The sequence below is a fragment of the Cyanistes caeruleus genome, chromosome 3 (assembly GCF_971803275.1).
Source record: "Cyanistes caeruleus chromosome 3, bCyaCae1.hap1.1, whole genome shotgun sequence".
Lineage (NCBI taxonomy): Eukaryota > Metazoa > Chordata > Aves > Passeriformes > Paridae > Cyanistes > Cyanistes caeruleus.
In genome coordinates this window covers 113900327-113920996 of record NC_141703.1, presented here as the reverse complement: position 1 = coordinate 113920996, position 20670 = coordinate 113900327, and the positions used below count along the sequence as shown (strand labels likewise).

Sequence of the window (20670 nt, the reverse complement as noted above, 5' to 3'; positions counted from 1 at the left end):
TTACCATTTTCCAAGGGAGAATCAGATGTTGGGGCAGAGCATTTACATCTGGTTTTGTGAGCAAGGAAGGGATTCTCGAGTTAATTGTGCTCAGGAAGGCGCAGACACAAGACAGCAGTCTGTGCTTACCTACACCTGAGACAAGTCCTTAGGACAGCCCTCAAGTCAGACACTGAGCTCACGTGGGTACCAAATCCCAGCCCTTTCCAGGCCTGCTACCACTGGTGAATGCCCAGCCCTACTCCAGCCTGGGAGAGGCTGAATGCACTTCCCAATCCAGCTGCCACCCAACTCCCCCTTCTCCCAGCCAAGCACCAGCACTAAAACATCACCTCAACACTGAACACAAACTTGGGAGAGCTATAAACTTCTCCACAGGTCCCAAGGAACAAAAACCTGGGGAGGGATTACTGCTGCCCTTCACGTTCTTCAAAGCTGCTTGGTGGGGAAAGTGTGATCCTTGCTCTTGGCTGAATTCTCAAAAGAGATGAGAATCACTGGCTCTTTTTAAAACTAAAACTATTCCCATTTTCTTTCTCTTCCTTCATGCTCCCTTCTTTGCTCCTCACCTCCCCCTCTTCCCTCAAGCTGTTGGTTGAGATCTGAAAAGCAGTTCATGAATTGCTCAGGAGCTGGCAGAAATTAATAAAATGAAGCTCATTTATATTGAAATGGACTCATTATCATGCCAGCTGCCAATAATTTCCAAGAGGGGAATCTTGCTGACAAAAAAGGTCCTACAGGCAAGAGGCTCCCCACCTGCACCCACTGGCCAGGGAGCAACCCTGCCATGAGCATTCCTCACCTCCCAGGAAAAGGAACTGGGACCATCTCTGTTCAGATCCGGCTGCTACTGCCCCAAAATAACCTGACCAAAAGAAGAACAAAACACAGCCCAGCATTTTATCAGCTCTTCCACCTTGACATGGCTTTTGAGTAGTTTGTAACTCAGTAAAATCTGCTCCAGGGTGACACAAACTCTGGTCACTCCCCTGAGAAACCAGCTCCAAGGCAGCCCATTGCACACACCACCTGTGCTCCTCCAGCAAAACCCCTTCTCTCCTGGCAGTCCTTTGCTAAAAAGGGGATGTTTGCAGCTGGATCCTGCATTAGCCAAACCCTCACGCTGCTCCAGTACATCTGAAGGGCTGGCAACATCCTTTGCCATGAACAGATGAGTACTGGGCACGCACAGCTCCTCCAGAAGACAAGGATTTATCATTACCCATCAACTCTTTCCTGAACAGTTTTGCTCCCATTAACTTTTACAACTCCCAGTCTTTTGTAAGTTAAACTGACTCATACTTTTCAAGAAGAACATCCGTTTTTCATACTTTGTCTGACATTAATGTGCACTGGAACGAGCCTCAGCGTCCTGGTTCACTCCAACAGCCCAGGCTCTGCCACAGCACAATTTCTTGAGTTGTGAAGCAGCCTCCAGCAAAGCCCTCCTTCCAGCAAGATGTCAGAAGGTCCTACAGGGCAGAAAGTGATGTCCATGCTCCTCATTCAGGAGGAAGGGCTGAAGCAAACACGAGCACAGCCCCATCACTTCCTTTCCAGCACAGAGCCCTTTTTGGACACGTTTGCTCCCACGGATGCTCCCATGGAGACTGGTAGGGGGGAAGCTGACCAGTCTGTTCTCAGGGGAGATGAACAGCTGTAAACATTGACTCATGGAACAACTGATCTGATTTTTCTTTTTAAAAAAAAAAATCAAGTAAAGATTTTCAAACTTCTGCACTGGAGACGAAACATCCCCCGGCAGCACCGACTGCTCCTGACACACTCAGACACATCCGTGGTGTTTGCAAGCCAACGCCTGCACACGTCAGCGCAGCTCCCCGCGCCCTTTGAAGGCCTGCAAGCAGCACAGCTGTATTTATTGCACAGCCACAGAGCAGTGCCTCCAAAAAGCAGGCCAAGGAGTTCCCACAGGGCTCATCGCGCTGCCGGTCCCGGCCGGGGGAGCGCAGGAAGCCCCCGCGCATGGATTAAACGCAGAGCGAGGAAGCAGAATAGATTAAAGGAGCACCTTGTTATTCACATCTGCTACCTGCAGTCCCAGGTACAGCAAAGAGCTCTGACTTCCACATGCTGGATTTTGCAATGGCAAGAGTCTGGAGAAAAATCCAGCACACCTGTTTTCTTTTTGCTTGCGGACACTTGACAGGAACATTAATGGATGAAAAATACGGAAGCTGTAGTTTTCTAAAAGCCTCCTTTTCAAAGCACAACCCTTCCTTTCCAGTATGAAAAAAAATCAGTATGCAAATATATTCCCTTGTCCAGTGAACAGGAAAAGTTGGCGAGAAGGACGACAGCTCTCTTCAATTCTATTTTTACTTTTTCATTTTATGAGGCATTATTTTTGTCAGATTTCAAATGCAATCAGTTGGTTGTTAAGTAAATCTTCATTCAGTTTGGAGAAGCCCTCGGTAACTCTACCACCAAGCAGGATGCACATACAGAGACAGGAAGTAGTAGGCATTCCATACAGAAACCATCCAATACTCAGCAGCAGCTCTGTGCTGTATTCCCCACCCACCATCCCAGTTCCATTTCAACTCCAGTGATCCCATCTCCTGAAATGGAGGATCAGGCCCTTGGTTTGTGACTGGAGGCCACATTCTGTTAGTTAATAGCTAGTTAACTAACATGAATTGCTGCTGAAATCCATCCAGCCAGTGCCCTGCCCTGAGAGCGAGGTAAATGCTGCAGGGCTCTGCTGCCCTGACAGCTCTGGTTCTCCCCATCCCATATCCCTGGGCTGCCCTCCTCAAAATAAAACCAACAGGAGAGGCAGAGTAAAATATGCAGAGCTGGAAGGGCCCCACAGGGATCAGAGTCCAGCTCCTGGCCCTGCACAGACACCCCAACAAGCCTCCAGACCCTTCACCATCCTTGTGTCCCTCCTCTGGATGCTCCTCAATAGCTTTAGATCCATCTTAAAACTGTGGTGCCCAAAGCTGCCTCCACGTCTCGAGGTGAGGCTGCACCAGCGATGATGGATGGATGGATGATGGATGGATGGATGGATGGATGGATGGATGGATGGATGGATGATGGAGGGAGGGAGGGAGGGAGGGAGGGAGGGAGGGAGGGAGGGAGGGAGGGAGGGAGGGAGGGAGGGAGGGAGGGAGGGAGGGAGGGAGGGAGGGAGGGAGGGAGGGAGGGAGGGAGGGAGGGAGGGAGGGAGGGAGGGATGGATGGATGAGAGAACTGCTCTGTGCCCAGGTCTTTGTTCAGAAATGCACTCCAGAAATGCTTTGAGCTTCCCCACTCTCTATCCAAGCACTGAGCCCTGAGATCAACTTTAGAGGACTGCAGAAACCAGTTGACTTTTAAAACAGTGAAAATAAATTACAAACGTGCTCCTCTCTGTGTTTTCTTTCGATGGCATTTAAAATGTCATAGAAGCCTTTTGTTTGTGAGAAAAATTAATTCCAAACTGAGCACTGCTTGTGAGAGAAATTAATTTCAAACCAACCACAGCTTATACTACCTGTTGAGGAGAATGGCTGCTCCTGAAACTGGGGTCTGACAACAGTGACCATCCAGAAAGGTCAGGGATCCATCCATCCATGCCCAGGAATGGGCTGGTAGAGCTTCAATTGCAAAACCTCTTTGCAAGCGCCTTGTTAACACGCAACCTCCGTGTCTGTCACGGCTGGGAGAACAATGCTGGTGATCCTCCAGATGAAGAGGAGGGCAAAGAAAAATAAACCCACATTCCCTTTGAGAAGAACTCCTAAAGGGGAAGGTGTGGGAAGCCCTGCTCCTCCAGCTGCAGCAGCACCACTCCTATGACAATTTCCAAGGGAGGGGAGAAAAGGCAAAAAGAGAGGGAGGGAGGAAGGTTTGTCAAGAGACCTTAAACCTCCACAGAGCCAACAGCCAGCCATGCCCAAATTCCAGCTAAAGGGAACAAAACCAGGAGCACAGCACTGAGAAAGCACCGTGGGGCCTTGGCAATAAATCAATGGAAGAGCAGAGCAGGTAGCCCAAGGCAAAGCCCCCTCTCCAGGGTTTCTCTATTTATAGAGGGGATGTGAATAATTGACACAGTTGTGGGTTTGTTTGTTTTTCAATCATTTTTACAACTATCTGAGCATGTTTTAACTCTTTCTCCTTCCCTTCCCTTTTATTTTTAATGGTGGGAAAATCCCCTTTTCTACCCTGGGGGGAATCTGCAAGGTTTTACACGTTTCCAGCAAAGGGCAGAGCAGGGGAAGGATTCTAATTTCAGATCATCAGACATAAGCAAATCTATGGGAAGCCACCAGGGCAACTCTCTGGAGCCTGTGGGGCAGACTAAGCCCAGCCAGGAGGGAACTGCAGGGAAGGAGGAGCCCACTTGGCCTCCATGTACATTTACATGATACTTGAAAAACTAAAAGAATTCCCAAAATGCAGCTGGAATAAAAAATAAGGTGTGGCTTGTTTGTTTACCTTTAGGTTCTATGTTATTGTTATTACACTTTGCTTAAAAAGGGCTTTCTGCTGGTGCCAAATGGGCAGAGAACTGCTGATACACAGCAAGGGTGGGACGTGCCAAATGCACTAAAAAGATTGAGAAGTAACAAGAAAATGTTTGGGCCAGGAGAACAAGCTCCAAATTGATCTGTGGGAGCTCTCATTGTACTGCCAAGGAGAGGGACCTTTCCTGCACAGAAGAACCACCCAGCACCACAGGCTCCAGCAATAAAAACTGAAGCCCTTGGCGTGAGTGACCGACGAGACAGGATGCGAAGGATTAAAATGTTGTGGAAAAAAATTAAGGGCAATAATTGTGGTAGGGGGAATTGGAGAGGAAGTGCTTAGTGTATCTCCTTATTTAAACACTGAGGTAAGTAATCTGATTTTCAAGCAGTGCCAAAGACCTCACACAGATCATTAAGATGGTGCCTGAGATATCAAGTATCTAATTTTAGATACCCTGACTTAAGTACTAGGGAGGGATTCCAGAGGTCTGCGGAAAAACCGGTGTGAAATACAGCTCAGGCAAAGGCACGATCCGCAGAGCTTTCCCTTTCTGGTCCCTCTCTCTCTGAGGGAGCCTGAGGAACCTCGCTGAACACCAAAGCTGTGTAAGGTTCCTCAATTACTGCTTTGGAGGCAGGGGAAAGGACAGCAAAATAACTTCCATGCCGAGGCCACAAGGGAAGCACAGTAAAAAAGAGGATTGAAGCAAAGGATGTCCTTTGCAGATGACAGCATGCCTTGCACAAGTTTTGGCACCAGGATCTCTCTGTGAGCTTGTGCTCGTAGATCAGCACCGCTCAGGACTCGTCCTTCACTGCAGCTGCACTGCAGGGCAGGGCAGGACTGGACTCCTGCTGCCAGGGCTCCCTTCTCACTGTGAACACAGCGCTCTCATCAGCTGCAGACAGAGCCAGCACGGCCCCATCCCAGAGGGAAAGGGTACTGGGTGGCTAAGGAGGAAAGCAAGCTGTGTCCAGCCAGCAGAAAGCGTGCATTGAGCATCCTAAGCTTGCCAAAAGCAGTTGTTTATTGCCTGACGTGTCGGTGGCAGCACAGGTTCTCTGGTGGGGCAGGGGCAGGTGAAGATGCTGAGACAGCCATTTCACCCGGGCCCAAAGCCAGGACTCCCCAAAGACCTCCCACCCTCCGAGCGCTCCTGCTGGCTGCCGGAGACAACGGGAGCAGCAAAAAGGAGCCCAAGCCTCCCAAAACCCGCCTGGGAACCCTGACTCCTGTTTATCAGGGCCTGGGAGGAGGCAGGCGAGCAGGTGCCCAAGGGCTGCTGTCCCCAAGGCAGCAGGTCTCTCACCGGGCATTACCATGGCACAGCCCCGCTCCTCCAGCGGGCAGAGACGGAGACACCACGAATGCAAAGCTCGGCTGGTCAGCACCAGCCTGGTCCTGCTGAAGGTAAATGAAGCATTCAGGTTTTATCTTGCACGTCCTGACAGAACCTGATGGCTTCAGTTTATCTGGGCTGACCGGTTTCAGTCGCGACTCGTCCATCGCATCTCCTGACACGGCTCTTCCCTGAGGGAGGAACGCACAACTCCAGGGCCACATGCTTGGGTGTTGCTTCTTTAATTAAGAGGGGACAAAACCCATGAGGGATGGAAATCCCGGGAGAAGACACCCTCGGGGCTCAGGGAGTGAGCCCCCACCCTGGGAAGAGGTGGGAAGGGAGCAGAGCCAGAAAAAGGATGGATCAGCAAACGCTCTGGAGAGGAAAAGCCAGAACTACCAAAAGCCAGGCTAAGGCAGCTCAGGGTGGAAAGCTGATACCCATCAGCTCTGAGTGTGGCCTCCAACTAAAATGAAGGCTTTGCCTCCTTTTCCAGGGAGTGCATGGGGGGGAGGCATGTGAATCACCACATCTGAGGTTATCAGGAGCAAAATCCAGAGTTTAAAATGTGCCAGTCAGCAGCAGCTTTCAAGCTGCATCCCAAAACTATGTGAGAAGCAACCACAGGGACATGGGCAAGAATTTTTATATTAAAACCTGCAGATCGGGATCCTGCCTAGGACTGCAGAACAAGTGGTCCCAGCAGTGATGTATCCATCTGTCTGTCAAAGGCAGGAGAGCACAGCTGAGAGATGGAACCGGGAATGACACGGGAAGAAATGGGAAACTGAATTCATTTCTGCCTGCTACCCTTGATCACTCCCTGCAAGAAGATGACCCATTTTCCAGAGGAGGAAAGGCAGAAGACACCTTTCCAGGAAACTACCAGTGGAGCTGAAGATGACAAAAACTGGCAGAGGAATTATGATCTGCATAAGAAACTTCACACAGAGGTTGTGCTGAGGAGAGAATTACCTCACTCGAGTTTTTTCATGTTTTCAGTGCCGAGACATAAAAATGAAATGTGCCGGTGACTTGTGCTGAGGACACAAAGCTGGATAAAGCCAGAGCACAGAGCAGACCTTTTGTCTCACATTGATCCCAGAGGGCCAGGAACTCCTGGTGTGACAGAAATGCCAAGAAAAGCGAATGTAAATCACAAGCAGGACTTGCCCAGCAGAAGCAGCAGTGACTGATGCTGCAGAAGACACCAAGCTCATCTGGAACACCACGTGCAATCCTCATCGCTGCCAAGGCTAGCACAGACCAGACACCCCCAGCAAAAGCGAGGCCAAAGTGAAGCTGCACTCCAGAGGAGTGCAGAACAAGGCTGCTGTCAAATGGAACACAAGCAGAGAGGTGGCCAAGCAGCCCCAGGGTATCCAGCTGGAGGGTTCAGGGGCTGAGCATGGCCCTGGACTCCTGGCCAGCCTCGGTGAGACCCATGGATCACAGCTGCACAGAGGGACAGAGCTCGTCTTTCCCAAACTCGAGCTGTTCCTGAGCAATAGGAAAACAACAGTGACAAATCCTCCACAGTTTGGCAGCACTGCAGTTGGTCCAGGTCCTCCTCTGGCTTTGCAATCTGTGGTCAATAAGAGGAGAATGTTGTTGCTGGCACACAGAAGCTGCCTGTGAGTGCTGCCAGGTGACCAGCTGCAGGGCTTGTACCTGTGAGCTCCCAACATCCTGCACAGCACGCTGCCAAAAGCAGCTCCAGTTTAGTTCTCCCTTGAAAATGACTCAAAAAGTAGTGCCAGAGAAGGAGCAAGGAGAGATGTTCCAAGTCCTAGTGGGAATATTTCAGCACCAGGCTCTCGCTGCCTTTTCGTGCAGTTACTGCCGGGTATAGTCACAGAAACAAAACATTGAGCTAGAGTATGAAGAAGTGGGATTCTTTTTTAGGCATTCTAAAATATGTGTCAGAAACACAAATTCCTCATAAAACAACAGCTATGCCTCCTCCAAATGCCAGGTTGGTGAGGTATCAGCCACACCATCAAACAAAAACACAGTAAATCTACACAGCACTTTAATGACTGGACATGGCACTCAGTGCTCTGGGCTGGGAACAAGGTGGGCACAGCCTGGACCCCATGACCTCAGAGGTCTTTTCCTACCTCAATGATCCTGTGATTGATACTTGCAGCAGCAGCAGCAGCAAGTGCCATTCCATCATTTCACTGCTTCACATTAGCCCAAAATAGTACTGGAAGAAAATAACCAGTTTCCTCTTTACATTTAAAGAGCAGTAGATGGTTTTAGTGGCTGTGAAAGCCACTGGTATTCTGTGTGGCATCATGCCCAGGCCAAATGAAAACAAACCCTGCAGTAGATGCACATTCAGTGTATCTGTGGAAACACTGCCCAGAGTCACCTTGCCTGTGCCACACGGGAATCACTCAGCCCACCTGAGCTCACAACAGCTCCTGAATTCACCTGAATGGCTTCTGTCCCCCACCAGAGCTGCAGGGATGTCCAGCCTTTCCCAACTGCTTCCCAGCACTGGTTTTGTCTGCATGCACATGGCAGACCCATTTTCACAGCTCACACTGTGTTACTGCTTAAAGCAGCTTTTACTCAAAGGGGTGTTAAAAATAACATCAGGGACCAGGAGTTTCCTCTTGAAAGATGCTTTTCCACCCTCCTGAGCCAAAACCACCAGGAGAGGTGACTCTGGTGTCAAGAGACACCTCTTGAATAAAAACTCAAGAGTGAAAACTCTGCGGAATTCCGGAATTCCACTCCACCAGCAGCCACAGCCACGTCTCCACACTGATCCCACAGATCCAGGCCAGAAGCAGTGAGTGGATGCACCCCAGACACAAAGTGGCTGCTGCCCTTTTCAAGGGAAGCCCTTCAAAGGGACAAAAGAGAGAAGCAAAGGACACCTTTACAGCAGAGCTAAACAAAGACTCCTTGGCTCTGCACCAGCCCTTACATCTCTTTTTGGGAGGCAATAACCTTTGTGCCAATTCTGGGGGTTTTTACCTTGAACTTTTCCACTCTCCACTACAGAGTCTGCCCTAAGGTGCTCTGGAGACCTCTGGATGTTTTGCCATCAAAAACAGTCCTAGTCTGAAAAGATCTCCTTATCACACATCACTGATGGGCTGTACAAGTCACCCATGAGCAATATCAAAATATTTCAAATACAATTCCCTTCTCGTTTCCTTAGGTTTTTTTCTACCGCTTGTCAGAGCTGACATACCGACATGAAAAGAGGCAGAAGAGGTAAAAAACCTTGTATTTCTCACTTTAGTATTTACAGTTTTCAATCAACTTCTACAAAATCTTTCTCAAGATGTTATTCCCTGTACGTTAAAGGAAGAAGAACAGCTCTGTGCAGTGCAGGAATCAAAGCACGGCCTCGACACTGAGGCCAGATCCACATTACAAATATTTGCCAGCACAGCTGTGATGGGACACGACCTCTGGCTGTGCCTGCAGAGGCCACTGCAATGGGGTTACAGGAGCAAAATCATGATGTGACTTACAGCAACACATCCCTCTTTAAGTCCCAAAGAAAACCAAGCTCAAGATCAGCTCCTCCAGCAGCAGCACTGCTTTGCTGGTGTGACACAGCAACACAAACGCTCCCGTTTTTTCCAATGGCTTCCCGTCTGCAGGGCTGCACCAGGGATGGGCAGAGCTCTGGGCTCTGCCAGGGGAAGGAAGGAAGGAAAGAGAAGTGTCTCCCTCCCTGCAGAGTGCTGACTGCAGCCTTTTCTTCCATTTGGAGCAGCCAAGCCTCTGCACACCGGGCAGCTGGGAACAAGCCGGCACACGAGCGGCGCGGCGAGCTTCCGCCTGCACGGCAGCGCCTCTCCACCGCCCTGCCCAACAGCCACCCCGAAATCGGGGGGAAATGCACTCCCTGGGCTCTGCATCAGGCCCCCCGAGAAGTGACGACGTTTGAAGAGTGCCACATGGAAACAAACAGCTCAGGCCGGCTTCTGAGACCCCTGAGCCGCAGCAGGAAATTTCTCTTTGCCTCCTGCACAAAATGTTCACACCGAGAGGGAAAAGGCCAAAGGGAGCAAAAAATACAGGGGGGAAATCTCAAAGAAACAAGATATTATTTCTCTGGCTTTTCCACAAACCATTTCCTCAGGGGTCATTTTTAGGGCCTTTTCTTTGACTCACAGCCCCCTCAGCAGCTAGGCCAGTTCCACTCGCCCATCTCAGGAGCTGACCCTGGCTGCAAGGAAGGCTCCTTCTCCTCTTCCTCCTCCTTCCCTTCTCCCTGCTCTGCCCCAGGAGACACAGCAGTGCCAGGGAGGAGGAAGGAGGAGGAAGGAGGAGGAAGGAGGAGGAAGGAGGAGGAAGGAGGAGGAAGGAGGAGGAAGGAGGAGGAAGGAGGAGGAAGGAGGAGGAAGGAGGAGGAAGGAGGAGGAAGGAGGAGGAAGGAGGAGGAAGGAGGAGGAAGGAGGAGGAAGGAGGAGGAAGGAGGAGGAAGGAAAGGCAGTTCTCTGTCATCTCCCAGCACCACCCCAGGTCACAATCCCCACCTCACTTTCCCATTAAAACAAAAAAGTGCCCTTCAAAAACACTCCCAATAAGTTCTGAAAGAGCCCTTGTTAACAACTTACATATAATTTTTTTAAAATACCTGAAATTCTCCCAGCAAAGCACCCAAAAAGCAGCCAGATACTCTCCTCCCTCTGCAAAAAGTGTTCTTTGCTCTGAACTGCAGGGATCCAAAGGAAGGCAGCACAGTCTGGAGAAATCCATCCCTCCTGGTGCCATCTGTAAGGCTGCAATTAGCTACCAGAATTTGGGTAACCCTATATAGTGTAGCAAACAGAAAATCCATTAACTGGGACATTTTTGTGGCATTTCTGTCGGTTTGATTGTTCCAGATACATTTATAAAAGATACAAAAACTTGACTGGTTTCCTTTGTTCAGTGTTCCACAAAGATCCACCAACTTTCAGGGTTCAATTCCACTGTAATTATTAGATTAGTAATTATGTAAACAAGCAGTAAACCCCATTTAAAGACAATAAAAACATTTGCAGAGTAACTTAATGTTCAGAAGCAGAATGAAGCTCCTCCAAGCATCACCCGAAATCCCACTGCACCAATTAATATTGGGATATTGTTCAGCCTGACCATTTACCAGCACAGCAGGTCACGAGGGAGGAGTAATTTAAACCAGCCGTGGAATGGCTCTGAAACGAGACAAATAAACTAAACGAGACAAATAAATCCAGTGATGGCTGGAAATGTGGCTTGAGGCCCATTTCCACCACCCCCACCCCCCGTAAGCTCTGCTTTACCTGAGGAGTCAGAATGACCCCACTGGGCAGCAGGACAGGGGGAAAAGGGGACACTCAGCACAGACCTCGTTCCCTGGCTGGGGTGGTGGGATGAGGAAGGGATAACAGCAGGCACCAGGGTGAGGAGGGCACAGGGATGTGCCACCTCAGCCCCCTCCATCTCCCACCAGCCCCCCAGGGCCAGGGCTGCGAGCACAAGGAGCCGGGCACTGAGGTTTGGCACGTCCTCCCTACGCCCAGCTGTGGGAAAGGAGAGAGCGCTCCATTATCGCTCCTCACACAGGCTTTAACATGCCTCAACTTATTCTCTGCCTCCTAAAAAAACCCAAACAAGCCATGAAAAGGAATGTATAATCACCTGGCAGGGCACCTCTCTGCTCCAGCTTGCAGGCTCTGCCCCACCATGTTCTTTTCCCAGCCCAAGGTGACTTGTGAAACATTTTACACAATGGGCACCTCAAACTTCACAAGGGAAACAACTTCCACTGATGGAACAGGCCGAGGGCTCCTGACAAGGAAACATGCCCCGATGGGAACTGGACATGGAGCTGGAATTAGGAAGAACAAGTGTTTGTTTACGCGGGAGATGCAGCAAACGCTGGCCAAATGGATCCCGAGTGCATCCCAGACTCTGAAGGAACTCTTCCAGCACCACAAAAGCCCCAGCGGGGTGGCTGTGCCACAGTGGGGCAGAGGCCAGGGGGAAAAGCCTTGCCAGGAACAGTTCAGCTGTGGACAGGCAGGAAGCTGTGCACTCAAACAGAGGAGCTGCTCACAAAAACTGCAGTTCAACCCAAAACACTGAGAAAAGCCCAAGCCATGAGGCAGCCAGCATCTGGAACATGGGAATCACAGTCATGGAATGCTTTGGGTTGGAAGGGACCTTAAAGCTCATCCACTGGCACCTCCTAACAGGGGCAGGGACACCTCCCACTATCCCAGGTGGCTCCAAGCCCCATCCAGCCTGGCCTTGGACACTTCCAGGGATGCAGGGGCAGCCACACAGAGGGCAAATGGATTGCAGTTAATGCTCCCAACAAACTAAAAGGCTGGAGAACTCTGGGAAGGTTTAGTGTGAGGATGTGTCTCTGCTCCCAGGGCTCAGCAGGGTTAATAACCTGCTCCTCTCACAGCCCCACACATAAATACACAATTTTGGGGCACAGGGCTGGGGCTGTGAGCTCATGCTCAATAGCTCCATTTTAGTTTTCCTCCTTCAGGCCTGACTTCCAACTGTGTTCTGAAAAGGAAACAAGTCCTGGACTTGTTTGAACAAGTGGGCAACACCTGCTCCAAGCTTTTGGCTTTGCTGCATTGTCTGGGGTTTGAGGTTTGTTCTTTAAAGCCCAACCTAACTGGCTTAGGGGAAAAAAAGAAAAGCCCAAAACCAGTTTCAGGAATAAGAGAGAAAAAGACTTCATTCATTCACTCCTTTGTTTTCAGGAAACTTACCCTGACATTTCTTTGCCAATACATCAGGAAAACTGCAGAAAAGGCAAACACAGGCAGGATGGTGCTTCAAAGGGAGAAGGTACAGCCCTGCTTTGGCTCCAGTTTCTCCTGAGCCAGCCTCTCTTCTGGGATATTTCAGTATCAGAGAGCCCGTTTTACTGGAACTCCTAACAAGCAGGGAAGAGCCGGCAGCATCCCTCCTGCCAAGTGTAATTTGTTTATGCAAGATTTCCAGCATCCATCTTCTTCTCTTCCCCAGAAACGTGCTGTACGCTCCGAAGGAAGGCTCTGAAGTGGCACCAGGTGAGAGCTGGGCAGAGCTGAGCGCTGCTGGGGTGGGAACTGGCTCCCTACAGAGCGTGGGGACGTTCCCATCCCAGCACTCGGGTGCCTGGAGCTCTGCAGTGTCCCACAGGGCCGGGCCCAGCCCGCTGCTCCCAACACCACCGGCTGTTAATGACAACATCAAATTTAAAAACCCAAACACTGTGGAGTTTTGTTGATTCCTTTGCTGTGCCAGTTGACAAATTCCTACAGAAATTATACCTTTCAAAAGGACCTTGGATGCCTCTGACAATTTTTAGGGATCTACTCAGCAGAAGATGATGCACAACAGGTTATGTGCGCCACAATGGGCTGGAATTTGCACACAGAGAAGAATAAATCAAATCCCAGTTACTATCATGACAGCTAGCTATTAATTTTAATTTAGCTGAAGGGAGACCAAATATTGACATCCTGAACCAGACTGACCATTAAGTTTTGTCCCACAAAGCTAACCTGATACTTACACAACAACAATTAATAAGTTGTTAGCTCCACCAGTCTTAAAATGCCAAAATTCTACTGATATTTTCCCAATCCATTCAGGTGAAAAAAAACCATCAACACAGGAGCCATCCAGCTTTTTCAAGATTACAGGGCCTTTCATGAAATAAACCAGGAGCAATACTACCTGCCAAGTCAGTAAATAAAATTACAACTAGAAGAGTAATAAATTCCATTTTTAATCAGAGAAAATGCCAGAAATAATTAAAAACGAATACCCATTATGGAAGTCCGGCTGAAATATTTGCTGATTTAAAATTAAAACGGTCGTGCATTGGACTAACACAGAGTTGTATTTAGAATCTTTTCAACGTCCTCTTACTAAAAACAGCACAGCCAACATGCATCGCCTCCCTGAGAGCAGAGGGAGCCACAGAACATGGTTATCTGCACCAGGCTGCGAGGAGCCGAGGCACAAATGGTCATTTAGTCCAAACCCCCGCTCAATTTCTTAAGAAAACCCAATAACCCAGCCCAGGCACATGGTTTGAAAGCCTCCCGCTCTCGGGGATCAAGCTCCTCACATCCATTTCCACGTAATCCTCTGAGTACTATTACGGTGTCACAATGGAAATTAAATAACAGCTTTCAAGTGCAGCTATTGAGATAATCACACTCAGCCCAGGAAAGAATCAGCATCCCCCCATTCCCAGAGACACAGCTCGTGTCAACAGGTGGCATTTCAGAGCCCGCTCTGCACAAGGCTGGCCCTGGGGGAGCCCATTTTCCATCATTATTCCCATGGAATAACCTGCAGCACTCACACGGGGCGGGCTCGTGCCCCCGGTGCTTTCCTACACTCCCTGCTGCCGCTCATTTCCACGTATTGAACCTCTCCAGAGAACACCCAGCTCGGATGTGGGGGGTGTTTATCAGGGATGGGCAGGGGGATTTCATGCTGAGGGCCTCCTTTTCTTCCCCCCCACAAAGTTTTTAAATTCCAGAGGATTCTGTTCAATTGCAAAAGCTGTGTCTGAGAGAGAAAGTGCTGGATTAGGCCTCCACTCTTCAACTTAATTCCAGGGATTCACGGGCAAGCACCTGGAATCTCCCTGTGTCTCAAAGCCCCTTTAACAGGGAGAGAAGTTCCTTTGCTGTATCACCAAAATAAAGCCAGAATAAATCACAGAACCACAGAGTGGTTTGGGCTGGAAGGGACCTTCGAGATCATCCCTTCATCCAGGAGAGGTGCCCCTGCAGGGGACGTGGTGGTGACAAGCATCTCCTTAGACAGCAGGGGCTGTGCTCAGCACGGTGCAACTTCATCAGAGCACCTTCAAACTTACTCTGCTGCACTGAAAAGGCCTCTAAAATCAAGTGAAAGGAGTCATATGCACCTCCAGAATTTGGCTGCTACACAGACTTCTGGGACCCACTCAATTACTTTGGGATAACGTTGCCATAAATTGTAGGTCAGGCATAGCAGAATATGAATCCCTTCTCCCTGGCATGCCTCTACTAGGTTTAAAAAGAGAGGTTGGACAAAGATAATCCTCTTATTGCTCTGTCAGTTTTACCAGCAGAGACTCTAAATGTGAAATTTGGTCCAGCTTGAGCAATAAAAAATGATTTCCATTTCCAGACTCCTGAGAGCTCTGGCTGGGAGCCTCACCGAGCTCCAGGAGTTTGAGAACTCCGAGCTTTTGAAAGCCCTTTGAGCGGGGGAGCTGAGAAAAAGGTTGCAGAGGCTTCCACACAAACGGATTGAATTTCTGAGACCTCTGGAGAATTTCTCTCCGAACCTCACGGCAACACGTTGCGGTGCCGTCTGCTGCGAGCGGGGTTGTGAAAAGCAGGAGCTGCCAGGGAGGCGTGAAGTCTGTCCCTTCTGTGCCCAACTCTGAGCAACGTGGGGACGTGACTCACATCTCACTGCAGACTGAGCCAGGCAAGACATTTCATTGCCATTTAGACAATGAATCAGGAGCTCTGAGAGCAATACAACCCCTACAAGGTTTTCTCTTCCTGTATTCGAAACCATTCGAAATCTTATTTTTAAGAAGAATTTGACGAAAGGGTAACTTTATATACCTGCTGAAAATGTTCTGGTCCTTGATTCCTTCTCAGAGGTCTTACACGCTGCCAAACCCTCGAACCACAGATCCACAGAATATCCTGCATTGGAAGGGAGCCACGAGGATTGGGTCCAACTCCTGACCCTGCACAGGACACCCCGACAATCCCATCCCATTCCTGAGAAACACCTGGCCTCTCTTGGATGTGTTTTATTTTTTCCATGAATAATTGAGGCCCAAAAGCAGCTTACAGAAAAGTCAGTGGAAGCAACAGGTAGGCAGAGGTTTGGAAAAACTGCTGCTGCTCCCTTAAGTGACTCATTTTGGGGTTCAACGAGCAAAAAGTGCATTAAAATTTCAAAGGATTCCTGTACAAAAATAGCTCTGCACAGCTGGAGTTGCTTCAAGTGAGATGCACACTCTGATGAGCAGGTTCAAGATTGCTCTGAAAGAGCTAAATATCTGCAATCTTGTGTGAATGCCAGGTGAGCTGTGCTCCTCCTAACCCCGCTGAGGGAACACGGGCTGGGCAGCCATTTCAAACACACGATGGCCAAACCCTGGGATAAGAATGGCACAGCTTGAGCAGGTTCTGGGGACCAGCAGGACGAGCCCCTTGGCCTGTGAAACCCTGGAGCTTGGACCAGGACCCCATCTCAGCGCAAGGGAGGATGTGGTCACAGGGATGGCAGGTCTGTGTGCTAGAAATGAGGCTGGCTGGGCTCCAAATTAACTCCAAAGGCAATCCCTCAGACTTCTTGTTCCCTGTGTAGACAATGGCTCTCAGCAAAACACACTGGAAACGTGCAGGGGAGGCTCAGGTGGGACAGCAGAAGGAATTTCTTCATTGGAATGTTTAAGCAATGGCAGGAGGTGCCCAGGGAGGCCTGGTATTCCCATCCCTGAAGGTGTCCAAGGACAGCTGAGATGTGGCACTTGGTGCTCTGGGCTGGGGACATCGAGCACAGCTCCAACCTGATGCTCTCTGAGCTCTTTTCCAGCCTCAGTGATTCTGGGATTCTGAGCCTGAGGAACGGCCCCATGGGATAACATGGCAACTCCTGCCCCCCCTCCCATGCTGGTGCCCCACATGAGCAGAGAGCCAGCTTCACCCCCAGCCAAAAGCACCCACAGGAAAATCCTGGAATCCCAGGCTGCTCCTCCTGTCCCTGGAGCTCCGCACATTTTGGTGTGCAGGGATTATTTTTTCTCTCAACATACTGATTTGCCATTTTGCCTGCCTAACCACGTGCTGGCAAGGAGTCTTACTGGGTCCCTTCAAAGACTTCAGCCTTTTTTGCCCTGTGTGTTTGTCCTCAGCACCAAACAAACCTTTACTGCAGAGCTTCAAAGGACGCATTTCGCCCATGCTCTGCACTGCTGCATCGTGCAAAAAGAGCACACGCCACTGACACGCTTCCTAAAGGTTTGCCAGTCTTTGCATCTGTGCTTTACACACACAAAAGGGCTCTGCTGTCTGCAAGTGTCTTCCTCGTGGGACACCATCCACCCTGACTGCCTCGGGAGCTGTTCAGGGGCCCTGCTAGATTTATCCTGCAGTTGTATCCCAGAGCTCCGGCGTGGGCTGAAACCAGAGCTCCACAGTCACGTGAGGAGATGTGATCCTGGGTCCAGGGACTCACACAAAGCTGGGGCTGTTTTTCTTGTCATCACAGATGTGGGATTAGTAATTATTTATTTTCCATCTATCTGGTGCTGGTGGGGGAATCTCAGGCAGCAGAACAGCCCCAGTTCCCATTGCCCATGGCACCAAACAGAACCACAGAACCATGGAATATCCTGAGCTGGAAGAAACCCACAAGGACCATCAAGTCCAACCTCTGGCCCTGCCCAGACCCCCCAACAACCTCACCCCTGCATCCCTGGCAGCGCTGTCCAAAGGCTCCCGGAGCTCTGGCAGCCTCGGGGCCGTGCCCATTCCCTGGGGAGCCTGGGCAGTGCTAGCACCCTCTGGGGGAAGAACCTTCCCCTGATCTCTGACATAAACACCCCCTGGCAGAGCTCCAGCCCTTCCATGGCTGCTGTCCCTGGCCACCAGAGCAGAGATCAGTGCCACCCAACAGTGGAGCCAGGTTTTTGGTATGCACTAAGTGGGTCAGCCTCCTGTTCTCCAGCAGAACTAACCAATGCATACCTGATGAGAACCCAGTCCCTGCAGCAGATTCAAAGAGACCAGGCCCTCCATCTGACCTTCATCCTGCCCAAATCCTTACCTTGTTCAGTGCCAGCCTCTCTGTGCTCCCTAACCAAACCTCTGCCTGGAAGAAGAGTTCCCAACGAGGACAGCTGTAAGGTACTGGCAAACACGAGGTTTCTCCCTCGGCTGTGAAGCCCCATGAGGCTGCCAGCACACCGTCCCTGCAATGCCTCTGTTTCCAAATAATCCAGCCCCCTGTCCCAAAGGTGCAGCTCCAGCAGCCCAAACCCTGCAGATGGATCTGCTCTCAAAGCCATGCTCCCCAAAAAAGCCTTGGTTTCTCTCTTTCCTCTTGCCCAGAAGCACAAACCAAGAGCACTGCAAGTTTCTCATGGCCCCAGACAGTCACTGCCTGTTCCCTGCATTGCTTCACATTGTTTGGAAATACAGACTCAGCTGTTGGAGCACCTACACAGATGTGCAACTCTGCCCTTCTCTTGCTCAGCCCCCGCTGCACCAAGGCACATTTCAGGAAAGAGGCACTGGCTGAGCCAGCTGGGAGTGGACAGCCCATGACCACGGGCTCCCAGGGGTACTCCCAATGGGACCTTAGTCCTCATGGAGCTCTGGACATTTGTATGAATTTCCTAGCTCTGGGTGGCTTAAAACAAGTGACTGCATCTAATTCCTCCTCAAAAATCTCTTATTTTTTAATTTCCCTTTTAAAAAACTCTCCATAAACTCCAAACTTAAAGGTAGGCTCAGGTAACCATGTCAAGCATAAAGACCAGTTTGAAGCAGTAAACAGGAACTGAAATGTCATGGGTTCATTCAGGTGCCTCCAGGAATGACAGCTCGAAGGGACACATCACACAGCATGACTTTCCAAATTTTTAAAAACCAGGCTGGTAAATTACAGTGATTTATCACTCCACAACAAAGTACACACAGACACAAAAGCCCTTCCCAGAAAAAGATTACCAAGCAATCATCCAGATGTTACTAAAGCATTAAAATTAATTTTTTTAAAAAAAAAATCAGCAAGGAACTGACTCCCACTGGCTTTTTATTGTCATAAATTTCATCCTGCAGCTTCCGAGAACTGAGCTCTGCATTGTGCCTCAGGTCTCACTCGCTGTGTGTGTTTCTGGTGCCTCTGCTGCCCACCTCACACCTCTTACAGCAGCACCCTCTAACTCACCATGGAGAGCCACGAGAGTCAACAAAAACACAACTTTCCTCCCACTTCGGAGAAAGAAAACCACCAGATTTTCATTGTTGCAAAAGAAGAAAGAAAAGGCTCCTTTGTTACTGCTGAAAAAAGCACCTCAGACATTTTTCACCGAAACAACCTTTGGCATGTGTTACACATCACCTCCAGCCCGGGATGCCTGACAGAGGCTCCCAGTCCCTGCACAGACCTGCAGCCATCACCCAACCATCACACACACCCACAAACCTGGAGCACTGCGGGCTCCCATTCCTGCCCCTCGCTCCCGGGATCCCTTCACCAGGAGAGGAGGGAAACCACTGGCAAAAGGAAGGAGCACAGCTGAAGAGCCATGGGGAAAGCCCGGCAGCATCAGGCACAACCTCGGGGTTGGGTCTTCCAGGTTGTGCCGGTGTTCCTGCACTGCTGGAGTCCCCATCCCTGGAGGTGTCCATGGGAACACCAGGACACTCAGTGACAAGGCGGGCATCGGTCACAGCTTGGACTCCTTGACCCCAAAGATCTTTTCCAACCTAGAAGATTCAGTGCTGCTGCACCAGCAGCTTCCCAGCTCCCTTCCCAGGGTGGCCTTGCGCAATGGGAGCCTTTGTCTCCATCTGGGTGTCTGAGGGCCTGGGGCACACTCTGAAAACACCTTCCCCACCCAGGTTAATGCAAATGAACAGCAAAGCAATTCCCAGCTGGGAAGCAGCCGGCAGAAGGTTCTTTGTTCTCCCTGTTGGAGGGGCTGGACTGGAGCACACAGGGCTGTTTGCTCACCTGGGAAAGTCAGGATTTGTGAGCCTTACAGCAGTTTCCAATACGTGAAGCCAAGCTGCTGCAAGGGTATTTCAGCACTGCCACCGGGCAGTGTAAGGTACTGAGGGAGATCCTGACATCTCCCAGAAACACGGCAAGAAGGTATTCATGCAAAACCTACATACTTCCCCTCTTCTGTCCAACTTCTGCTATTTCAGAGACCCCAAAAGCACTTTCTGGCTTTGGACAAAATGCTACAGGAAAGGTCTGGCAACTTCCCCAGCTCCTGCAGCTGCAGCTCTGCCTTGCTGGTGCCCTACATGGCCCAACTTCAGGGAGCCTCATCCTTGGAGGGGTCACCCTCGGTGCCCAACAGCCCCAGCATGAGCTGAAGGGGACATTTCCCTACACGCACAGGAAGAACACCTCTTTCACAAAGACCCTGCTACTCCAGAGCTGGTTCTGCACTTGCTATCCAGTATCACATCCCCTCAACAAGTGACTCATTCTTCTGCACCTCACAGGAGAAACTGAGCCCATCGCTTCCAGATTGTTTGGAAGGGAAAGTAGAAATAGAAACGTAGAGCAGCTTTCAGAAGAAAATAGCAGTTTCTGCCTCTTCAGAAATAAACACAACTTCTTCCAACCCCATGGCTGCCCACTGGCCCCCCTCTTTCCCTTACAGCCACAGAAGAGCACACCCATTGTGACTTCCACATTCCTGTGTCCACATGGCTGATTTTTGGGCAATGTCCCTGCCTGCAGACACTCCAGCAGGATGTACGTGTGCAGGGTGATTTGTGGTCAGCCCCAAATCAGCTTCCAGAGGTGCTGCTCATTCCCTGCAACTCAGGGGCACCTCTGGCAACGCAAGGTGATGCACTTTATCCCGTACCAGTCCTGTTGAAGCGGCACCACTGCACATTTTCCATGCTTCTGACACCAGGCACGCAGCTCCTGCAGGCCAGTGAATGCCTGGCCACTCGTTAAACTCTGTTAACATCACCAGCAGTCTGAGCTCCTCATTACCCCACACTCCCAGAACCACGGACTCATAAGGTTGTTACGGTAGGAAAAGACCTCTAAGGCCACCAGGTTCCACCATGGGACATCTGTCTAGACACTGCTAGAGAAGGCCA

At 50.2% G+C, this 20670-nt stretch overlaps 1 protein-coding gene across 1 annotated transcript in view; it reads right to left on the bottom strand.

Annotated features, from left to right (window-relative positions):
• The window catches only part of TIAM1 (TIAM Rac1 associated GEF 1), a 152105-nt gene that overhangs the window by 72576 nt on the left and 58859 nt on the right, over positions 1-20670 (bottom strand). The window lies entirely within an intron of this gene.